The sequence below is a fragment of the Megachile rotundata genome, chromosome 1 (assembly GCF_050947335.1).
Source record: "Megachile rotundata isolate GNS110a chromosome 1, iyMegRotu1, whole genome shotgun sequence".
NCBI lineage: Eukaryota > Metazoa > Arthropoda > Insecta > Hymenoptera > Megachilidae > Megachile > Megachile rotundata.
Genome location: NC_134983.1, coordinates 7503815 through 7515734, shown reverse-complemented (window position 1 = coordinate 7515734; position 11920 = coordinate 7503815). Strand labels below are relative to the sequence as shown.

The 11920-nt window shown below is 35.2% G+C and overlaps 1 protein-coding gene across 1 annotated transcript in view; it reads left to right on the top strand.

Annotated features, from left to right (window-relative positions):
* LOC105661785 (uncharacterized) overlaps positions 1-11562 on the top strand; it is a 351630-nt gene extending 340068 nt beyond the window's left edge. The window contains exon 4 of the transcript XR_001095029.2: positions 10080-11562. The gene's annotated coding sequence lies outside the window, so the exon portion shown is untranslated. The remainder of the gene's footprint in view (positions 1-10079) is intronic.
* Positions 11563-11920: the final 358 nt, after the last annotated feature.

Sequence of the window (11920 nt, the reverse complement as noted above, 5' to 3'; positions counted from 1 at the left end):
AAGTTTCCACAAAATTCTAGGCTTAAAAACTCTAGGTCTCCAAATTTTTAAATCTTCAAAACTCTAAATGTCCTATGCTTTAAATCCTCAAATACATAAATCTCAAAATCTATGAGATTGTCAAATCTCTAGATTTCTAAAGCTCAAGATTTCCAAATTTATAGATATCAAAATCGTTATATCTATAAATTCATAAATCTTCAAGTACACAAGACTACAAAATTTATGAATCTTCAAATGCCCAAACTTTTAAATCCATAAATCTCCAAATCTGCAAATCTCTAAATCACCAAATCTCTAGCTGTCTCACTCCTTATATCTCCACATCCATAAAAGTACAAATTCATAAGTCTTCAAAATCATAAATCTCCAAATCTATAAATCTAAAAATCCATAAATTTCTACGTCACCAACTTCATAAAACTCTAAAACTCTAAAACTCCAAAACTCTAAAACTCTAAAACTCTAAAACTCTAAAACTCTAAAACTCTAAAACTCTAAAACTCTAAAACTCTAAAACTCTAAAACTCTAAAACTCTAAAACTCTAAAACTCTAAAACTCTAAAACTCTAAAACTCTAAAACTCTAAAACTCTAAAACTCTAAAACTCTAAAACTCTAAAACTCCAAAACTCTAAATCTCTGGAACTCTAAAAGTCTAAATCTCTAAATTCTCGAACCTGTTAAATTCCAAATCTACAGATCTCCAAATCTGTGAATCCCCAAATCTCTAGATCCCCAAAATCCCTAAATCCCCACATTTCTGGATTTCATGATCTCCAAATCCCTAAATCCACACACTTCTAAATCTCTCGATTCTCAGATCTCCAAATGTCCCCACATCAAAGTCCCTAGATCTCCAAATTACTAGTTCCCAAAATTCCTATAATTCTCCATCTATAGATTCCAAAATCCCTACTTCCCCCTACTTCGACATTCTCACCCCGTCCAGCTATTTACAATTCCTGTAAAATCATGAGTTCTCTAAAATCTTGCAAAATCGTTAAAAATGAAGGAGCAAAGGTTGCCATATTTTCCCTAGGGTAGCCAGATTTGCTGTTGACTGTACACGGCATCGGCAAAACCACACAGACTCTTGGTCCCGTACGATCATCTCTTTCTCGCTCGGGTTCGCCACTTCTCTCCACTCGTTTCCTTTACGGTTAGTGCCCGAGGGTAATAAAGATGGTTCTGCTTATGTACAACCGGCAACTGGAGGCGGAGCCAGGCTGCCCTCTGTGGGCAGGACTAACGCAAATGACTCTTCCATGCAAGATGGCGTAGGCATACGCCGCGCCACGCCGTTACGTTCTCTGTCCGCGAGGCTGCTTTTATATTTAGCATGCAATGTGTACAGCCTGCGCGGCGAATGCACACACCGCCATGCTATGCACTCTGTCTCCGCCAATCTATTCTCTCTGTTTCGCTCCGCTCTGTGCGCGCGTCACGCGCTTCGATACGCTCCGACGACTTCGCTTCAACTCCACGCTTTTTTTTATCCCTCGATGGCCTTCACACATCGCTCCTTTCTGTTAATGGCTCGTCGTTTGGCAATGTTATGTCAGATCCGCTGATATGTTAATTAACTGAATCAGACGTTCATAATGGCCCAACAAACCCTCCTACTTTTATATCGTGACTAGTCGTTTCAGAACATTTATGCTGCACCGGTTAATAAACATTAATACAATCGATAAACGTTAACCAAGAAGTGTTACAACGGTTATCTTTACTTCGAGTGTAAGGGGTTAAGAGGAAAGGTTTCCGTAAGTGTGCGCGACTCAGGACTTAACGCGCAGTTGCGGCGGGAGGTCGCATTTTGGAGCCCGTCTCGAGCGAACTGTCAGCATAAGGAACCTAACGTCGGTACTGATTAATATTAGGCTCGTTATATTACAGCTTACTTCTCGAGATCAGTTCTCAGAGAGGACCATTTAACGAAGACATCTACCAAAAGCAAGTAAAGTGGTTTTATTGTATAATCAAGAGCAGTTTTGACTTTGAAAAGTAACCAAAAGGAAAAAGGCATCTCGTTAATTTTGAGGGACTCTTAAGAATTTGAACATTTAAAAAGAACGTTCAGCAGTGCTCTTGCATTTACTTATACTGCATATTGCCTTTGATTCTAATGTTCAAAATTTCTCGAGTCGCCAAATACTTTTTCTTGTTAATTTTCGCTTGTAGAGAAGGAGGCTTGATCTCTAATTAATTGTGGCAATGTACACTTTAAGCCTTTCGCTACCACTCCATATCGTTACACTTAATGTCCGATCACGAGATATCACGGATACCGATTATTCACGCATAATACTGTGACTAGATTTGTCGATACGATTATAAGCATAATGCGATAATCACGCAAATGATACGATTGCAAATAACTTTGAATAATCTTAAGAGATCAATGTATGATTTTTTAAATGGAGTGTGGGCTTAGTTGTTGTAGAGTATATTTAAAATGGAATATGCAGCTAGCTGAAATGGGGTAAACTTAAAATAGACCTCCACCTAAATCAACGCATGTGATCCTATTCATAAGTGACACTGATAAATAAAAAGTTTTGGAGAATTAATGAGGTTATTGAATGTACAGGGTGTTCCGTAAAAAGCTGCTGAAATCAGTTACTATTTTTGGAAACGCAGATATACAGGTTTTGAAGTGATTGAATTTTTCAATTTCCTATTTTAATGTCTACATTTGAAAATTTCAATCTTTTATATTTACAAATGAACAAATCTATGAATTTCTAAACAAAAAACTAAATATATTTCTAAATTTTGAAATATTAAAATGTGTTGGACAGCTACTTGAACTAATAGATACGTGTTTGTGACTTTAAAGGCCTGTGCGCTTGTTTGATGCATTCTGTTAGGAGTAGAGATACGTTCACAGGTTTAGAACATTTCCGCTAGCAATTTATAATAAGCTTAATTTTCGTTTAACCATATTAAGAGCAGTATCATTCAGGTAACTCTAAGATTATTTTTAAATATCCAACAAAATGATTGAATCTTTAAAATTAAGGACTCTAATCTTCATAGATCTCCGACTGACCACATACCGTGCACGCTGGCTTAAACGATATCCAGGAAATGGCAAATGTTCCCGATAAAACAACAGTTGCCGGTTTCCCGAAAGAAACCAAAGAACACCGATATCTAAAACGAGAAACGCTAACGATTCTGTATACGTGGACAAACCAGACACAACAGTCGTTCTCACTTCGAGGAAGTATTCCGCGTCATGAAGAAGGCAGTTGACGTTTTTCTGAACGATCTCTGATATTCGAACGAGGCAGGAATTCGCATTCCAAGTGCGGAACAAGCGTGTCTCGAATCGCTTGATGCGATTTTTCGTTGACGACAAGGATGTCGTCTACCTTAGAGGTTGAAAGGATACAGTTGAGCTGGAGACGTTCGAAGAAGTTTCCAACTGCTAATGACGTTAAGGGATATATACGTATCCCTCCGATCGAAATCCCCGTAAATCTTACTGAACCGCCTAACCGTTCTCTTGATTCATTGATTCCAGTAAGGAAAAGCAAGTTACTGAATAGGGGAATCGCGATTGCTTTACAAAGGAAACGACCTCGTCGCTCTATGATTATCTTGCAAGATTTATCGAAGCGGTGTAAATTACTGCGACAAGCTTTTTACACGAACCACGATGTTGTCGTTACCGCCATAAAAAGATGTTAATTGATCGATGTAACGTCAGCAACCAAGTTTTCCTAGTTTCAAACTATGTTGCGAGACATTTGTTTTACTCGAATTAAGTTTGTACAGAATTTTTATAAATCGACTTACTGTAAATTCTTTTTATATTCCCATCGAACAGGATAGGTTCCTAGCGGGGTAAACGGAGCATTCATCGTATTAGCAATATATTAGGTTTGTTAAAATATTTTTTTCTTTCATAGTGCAGTAGATTTCATTGACTAGCTACAGTGGTGCAGATAGAACAAAAGATCACTGCAATTTTTTTAGTGTTAGTATAATACAATTTGTAGAATGATGGATTTCAGTTTTCCTAAATAAATTCGAAAAATTTAGAAGGAATCAGACTTTTATTTATTAAATAATTTAATAATACTTGACAACATTTGAAAATTTATAACAAAATATTTCCATTGACAATTTAACTAAATTAAATTATTTAATTTTCATGTTTCACTTAATTAAATTATTTAATACTTTGAGTAATGTAGGTGTGCACAAAATGTATTTCAGAAAATTGTTATAGATTATAATCCACATAAAAATAGTATAGTATAACATAATAAAATAATAGGTAAAATGAAAAAGTACATATAATACAAAATTGTTATATAAGATTTCCTTAAATTTTGATTGACACCGCTTTCTCAAAGAATATGTTTAAAATAGATGCAAAAATTAACTTTACATCTTCCCTTATAAATAATGTAATTCCTCAATAATTGAATATTACTCAACTAAACTTTTACAAGCTGAATTCCAAATATATTTCAGAACATTTTTCACTAAAGTTCACATTTAGAGGACTTTTCCGGAGTCAAATTCTAACTTTTACTGCACTATCAGTTCTCGATCGACGTCGTTTGCTACAACACGTGTTTGTAATGGATAGTTCGAATAAAGAACTTTATTTATGGGTCATTCTACGTCAAATCGATCATTTTTTGACTCCGACGTCAGGAATTTTGTTCCAAATGAAATATGATGCGCTATACGTAAAATAGGAGCGGGATTTAATTCATCATTTAGGTAGTTTCAAATTTATATTAAAAATACAGCTATGGAGATATGGACGTTCAGACAACTCTGACCTAAATGAAATTTTTGTTTGTACTTTTTTCAAAATTAATTTTTATTCAGACTATTATTGTATAGCAAAAATACGAATAGTACAGATACAATAAATAAACGAATACAAAAATCAAACATAAAAGACATAATCTCAAATTGATTTATTAAAAATTAATTTCGTTATTCTTATAATTACATGCAATTTTTGCACAATACAATTTTTACGATACATAAATTTTGATTTGCATAAATTTTGCGAATACACATATTATACAAATTGTTTACATTTAATGTTATATTTGTATTTTTATTCATATGTGATGTTAAATTTCATTAAACACATTCTACATTTGGTGGTACATTTTGTTAAGAATATTTTATATTTGATGTTATATTTCAATAAAAATATTTGATATTTGATGCTAAATTTCGTTAAGAATATTTTATATTTAATGTTATATTTCATTAAAAATATTTTATATTTGATGCTAAATTTTGTTAAGAATATTTTATATTTGATACTATATTTCGTTAAAAAAATTTTATTTTCGTTGTTGCATTTAACTAAAAATATTCTAAGCTGGTTGCTATATTTACCTTCGTTAAAAAATCTAATTTAGTTCAGGCTAAGAGACTTCTACTGCTTTTTTGAATAAAAGATCGACGTGTGGGTCACTCGTGACTCGACATCCGCCGGTAGAGGTTTAATTATTCCGCACTCCTTTAGTATATTAACTCCACCGTTGTGTGATCAGCCATAACATTGAGTTTATACTAAATACATAGCATATACGAACTACATGCGAACGTATGTATTATACGCGAACTACATACACATAATTCAGATAATGGATGTAACAAAGAAGGTTGTGTTCATCCATCATATTAGCCACAAAATGCAAATTACAACTCCTGCTGCTGATACAGGGTCCCGTGTCATTACAAGGGTCTTCATGTAGATTTTAGCGCGAACATCGTCAGGTTGTACATGTATGTCTGCAGTGACTAGCTATTTTCGCTTTCCGGCAAGCCCGTTGTATCAACGCTGTGTACCGTAGTCCGGACAAGAAAGGACGAGCGAAAGAGGGGCAGAACGCAGCGTAGGACGGCCAAGACAGTTTTATAGAGACGAATTCTCGTCGTAAAAACGTCACGGCCACCTCCGCAACTCCTGCTTGTCTTCGCGAAAGCATTACGAGAGCCGGAGGATTCACAAGTTAACCTGTGTGTTACCTTTCCTCCCTGCGTTTTACCGTGAAAGACCAACGAGTCTCTGGTTGCTCGAGTCACGATGTAGGCGTTGGCTAATTCGAAATTTAGTTCAAATATGAGACCTATCATCTATTTTCCTTTATATTGGTCATTTATATTAGTCATTTTTACTAAAGGTTCAAAGTTTAAACTAAAAACGTCGTGCTTATAATAAAATCAAGTATGTAAGCCAACTAAGGAAAGTATGTACTCAGTAAGTTCAATTACAAGGTTAATCGAATTAAATTCACGTTAATGTAGTGAGTGATTGAAACAAAGTCATGCAGTTATAGGTTAGTCATTTTTAGTAAAGGTTTAAAATTGTAACTGAAAACGATGTGCTTATAATAAAATCAAGTATGTAAGCCAACTAAAGAAAGTATGTACTCAGTAAGTTCAATTACAAGGTTAATCGAATTAAATTCACGTTAATGTAGTGAGTGATTGAAACAAAGTCATGCAGTTATAGATTAGTCATTTTTAGTAAAGGTTTAAAATTGTAACTAAAAACGACGTGCTTATAATAAAATCAAGCATGTAAGCCAACTAAGGAAAGTATGAACTCGATCATACCTTTCATACCTTACTCAATCATGAGTTTGTAGCAATCTGTGAGTAATACAACAATAAGAAATATTAAAGTTATCGGTGCGAATAGAAATAGCGTTTGCAGCATGAAAGCTTGCAAGTCGAGGATATCTACCATCGTGAGCGCACGTGGTAAAAATTCGTGCCATATGTGCTTAAAAAGCATTTTCTCGGTTCCTATGAAACCTGGAATGATTATTCTTTTATGGTTATATCAGAAGGAACTGAAGTGATTTCTATCGTACAAGAAATATGAAAACCTTAATTATACGTTTTGAGATATTTATTCTGAAATATTTGTGATTTCTTTTTCTGTTGGTAATAGTTCAGAATATCTTTCATGAATTTTTTATTTTATCCTGAAAGTAATAAATAAGCAAATGTATAATTATATGTAAAATATTAATAATTATTGTTGTAGTTGCAATAATAACATTAAGTATATGAGATTATGTACCATCTGTATAAAACTTGATATGTCGTTTTAACCAATTGTAAAAATAACGAATAACAATTAATTAGTAACTGGATATTAATAACCAACTGTTACTATGAAAATTATGTGATACAAGGAACAAATTGTGTACACGAAACTATAGAACTGATCTGTAGGTCAAGGTTTTTTGAACATGTTTCTTACTAGCCCAAATGTAAAAACCACGTGATTATCTCAAGTCCTGATAAGGAAAGTCGTAAATATGTCAGAGCATGAAAGAACACGGAATTTGATCGCCGGGTAGCATCGACACCAATTGAAAATATATGTTATTCAGAGCCACGTGATATCAATCGTATCGATTTTTCATATTTTGATTTACGACCTCCTTGACTGCTGGCGAAGATCGCTTTGTAGTTGCAGATAAGCGAGGAGAGTGGAAAGAAATTGTGATAAGAAACGAGCTAAATGGAATACTGCAGATCTGTAGTCGTTACACTGATAACATTTATCCAGACTAATATAACTGTATACTGCATAAAATTATTCAGAGTAGTTCAATTCTCAGATCGCGTGCAAACCTAACATGAAACCCCAACTTCTTTTCGGTACAAAGCTTTCATAAGTCATAGAAATTCTGTTTTATTTCGTAATTCATAGTGCAAGCGTATTTTATCCACACATTGGTTTTAAAATTAACTAAACTTATACTGTTACATATTTGTGTATATTGCAGACAATTTAAGTGATTGATACTGAGCTGGATTGTGCAATTTAAGTTTTAAAACTTCTTAATAGACTCTTTATACAAATAATATTATATAGATTTAGCATAAATAATATTTTGGTGAATATAAGAAAATATTGCTTCTTCACTTAAAAATCCTTGCATTTGCGAAATTGTCGCTGTCTTTTCTCGCAGGAGAAACGAGGATCGCTGAAGTTTCTCAGTTTCGCCACCAGAGGTCCACAATCTTAATCCTTTGCACTCCTTAATTAATTTACAAAATAGATAAAAAAAGAAGTCTCAATAAAATATATTGCAACAGTGCAAAATTTGTAACAAATATCTTTTTCATTTATATTAGTAGCAAAGTAATAATTAAATAAAATATGTTTAACCAGAACTCAAACCAATAATGTTTACCTTTCTGATTGGAACACATCATATAGTCATTGTGTTTTTAACCAAAGAAAATAAATTTATTGCAATTTTTATTTATTACAATACAAACGACTGGGTTGGGCAAATTATAATAATAGCAACAATGCAAAACTATGTAAAATGGCGAAATATGCCCGTCAATCTTTATTTATATATTACAAAGTATTTGCAAAGAAAATCAGACTTGAACAATTTTAATTATTTCACAAAATCGATATAAAAATATGGGTGAATGAATTCTCCACATCCAAAATTCGAAATACTATAATTTACACTACGGAATACATGGCAATAACATATTTGCATGTCCACCATTTTGGAGTATAAGAAACAAATTTCTGTTTTAAATCTCTTTCAAGATGGTTTCTGCACTTTTCACGAGTGCATCTGGTTTCTTTCGAAACTATCTTAAGTACTTAGGGTCTGTCGAAACACACATCGTGTCCAAGTGCATGGGGCCTAGAATTTAGATCTGTCATAGACAGCAAGTAGTAAATTGACCCTGAATGCTCATTCAGCAGCGAAATCAAAGGCGAACGTAGACCTCAGAAGAGGGTAGCTCCCCACTTTAGTTTCTCGTGGAAGCGTAGCCGAATTTTAGGATGTTACCACGTTTTTCGCATCCTGTTTGTTAGTTATATTTAAACATTGCGAATATATTTCAAACATTATTCTCTTGTCTTTTCTTTTACAGTGGATAGTCTGTTGACTTTGTCGACAGATTTGTAAATTTTACTTTTAAAAATACATGTATCCTAAATTTTTGAAATTTTCCAGAGTGAATATGTTATAAGGATTGCTCGTTTGATCAAATATTCAATTACACATCAAGTATCCTTCAACCCACTCTACTTTAAAAAACAAAAAGATCAATTTCAATTTAGTTATATAACTTATTACATTATTATAAATGCGTAAAAATAAATCCCAAATTTAGATCATTACATAAATTGCGATAAATGCTTAAAAATAAATACCCAATATTTAGGTCAAATACTGAAAATGACGCCATCAAAATTGGAATACACATACAACTACATCCAAAAAAGTATTGCTTGAATTTATGGGTCAAAACGATAACGCGATATCTGTTAAAAAAATTGACAAGACTTATCAACAAATATGGCAAACTGATAGCTCCGCAAAATTTCTTATATTTCTGTTTGCATGATCTAATCCATTCCATACATTTATCTCATGCGAGCTATTTATAAAATTTATTACAAAATTACTATTCTGGTACCGTTAATAAAATATGCGACAGTTTTCCAGAATAAGTACAACGAATCTTCTCTATACGTCATTCGTATTCAATGCCATTAATTGTTTTCGATAGAATCAAGAAGCGTAAGCTGAACAGAGATAATGGCCGATAATTCCCCGAACATTTTCATGTACGTATAATTGTCGCATACTCCGACGACAATTAATCGCGGAGCATTTATCGGTGTTTTGTAATAACTCGAAAGAGAAATACAAATAAATAAAGGAGAAATTCTTCTTCGATTAGTCGGTGAAAGCGTCCATTCTGTAAACGATAAGGCGTAATCTGAACGGCGTATCGCTTGTAAAATGAAAATAACCACGTATGAGCGGTATGGCAGCCGCGATATAAATTATCCAAGCAAGATCCGGACGTATAATGACCAGAAGAGGATCATTTTTCATGCGACTCGTTGATTGGGTATGCACGAGCTACAGCCAAGCATTTATCACGCGTGGATTAAACATAATTTAGCACGCGATTCTGTGTCCCAGTGATACGAAGTACCGGTAAATTCCCCGGCCGGGCAAAAACCGTGAGTAAAAACATCCTTCTGCTAACATTAGTTTCAATCGTCTCTCGTTATAGAATGCGAGAACAGGCGGCCGAGTAGGACGAACAAGGGAGGAAAGGAGTCCACGGATGCGCGACAAAAATCGTGGAGGAGCATCACTGTTAAATGTTAACAACTGAAGAATGCCAAAGGAGACGCGGCTCTTTGATAGGCTACTGCTGATGGCGGAGGGTAGGGAGACCGAGCCAGGTTTAAGACACATGCCTGCTTGCTAAGTAGCGGCTTCTGCTGGCGCGTCTACGTGTCTGTTCGGCCTTCTCGTCTCTTGCATTGCCGAAGAGGACGAAGACAACGACGACGACGACTGATGTCGGTCCGCTTTGCCGTGGCCCACGGCTCTTCGTCTACGTCTCCAGACGATTGATGGCCCTCGTGCTACGTGCTCCTCTCTCTCCACCCTGCTGCCTCCCCCTCTGCCCCCAACCCTTGCTCTTCTCTTCAACGCTGCCAGCCGGAACCGCGGTCGTTCCGAACGTCTTACATTTATGGAATATCTTGAAATCTCCGTTTCACCAGTCTCGACGACCGGCAATCAAGCGATTGTTTCCGCTGTTTTGCGATCTGATCCCGCCAGCCTTTATCTCCGCCAAGACATCTGACTCCTGCTTGGACACCGTAGCTCGTACCGTTTCAACGATAATAAGGGATATATGTAAATACTTCGCCGGGCATTGACAAATTTAGCGTACCGCTCGGATATGCTGACACCGGCTCGCTTTTACGCACTACGGGGGGAAAATGGTTCACCGTATTTTTCGTTCGTTCAACTTTCTGTCCTTTGCCTTAATAAATATTATTCGTCCATAAAATTTATGTCTATTTAATGTTTACTGCCATGCAATGTTCGTATTTTAGGACGTTAACTTACACGTCTTTGCTTGTAAGTCTTTCGATGGTACTTTGAAGAATACATTTTCGACTTTATACGGGGTGTCTCAAAATCCTGCCTCATATTTTCTTTATATTTGTCCTTGATTTAAAAAAAAATTAAATTTGAAAATTTGTTATACTTGTCAATATTTGTGTATGGTAATGAAGATGGCTATTTCAACACTTGTTCGGTTCATTCAATTTATGGACACTGTAATAATTTTTATGTATTAATAAATGTAACTATTGATGAAATTATTGTTATCAGTCAATGTTATTGATACTTGCAATTAAAGTTATCATCACTCTGTATTTTAATACAAAACGTAGATCAAACTAAAGTATAACTTGATTCCTTATGGACCAAAAATAAACAAGCTCTAATTGTACGTATACTACTAACAGGTACCTAACCGTACCTGTACCTGTAGAAAATACTATTATCAAATGACATACAATGCTATAAATGTGTCTTAGAAAAAACGTTATAAAGCGTATCATAATTTTATACGTAAAAATGTACACAAATCGCATAGTGCTCAAAACAGAATGACTGTTGGTTACATTTGTAGGAACCGTTTCTAATGGTATTGTACCCTTCGTAAGAAATAAATCATGTATAACCATCTCGTTGTTGAGGGCACATCGGTGGCAACGATAAATAATTTTTTTTGTATCCCGTCGACAACCTGTCGTCCATGAAAAATTCTTGTGAATCGTTTAACATTTCCTCCCTTTTCTAACGTGGCACAACCCAGCTCCACCTTTTCGTCTTCACCTCAACGCCCATTCTCATGCTACGTAATGGGAAGTGGCGGGGTCTCCGCGTTGAATCTGACAAGCTTTTTCTGGTACAATAAAAGTCAGAAAGAGGCAATCTATTACCTTCCCCCTGCAGTCTTTCTGAGAGGAAGAGGACTGACTGAGCCGAAGCTTCAAGTTGGTCGGTGCCCTTTGATCTACTTTGCCTTCCGCCCGGCTACTG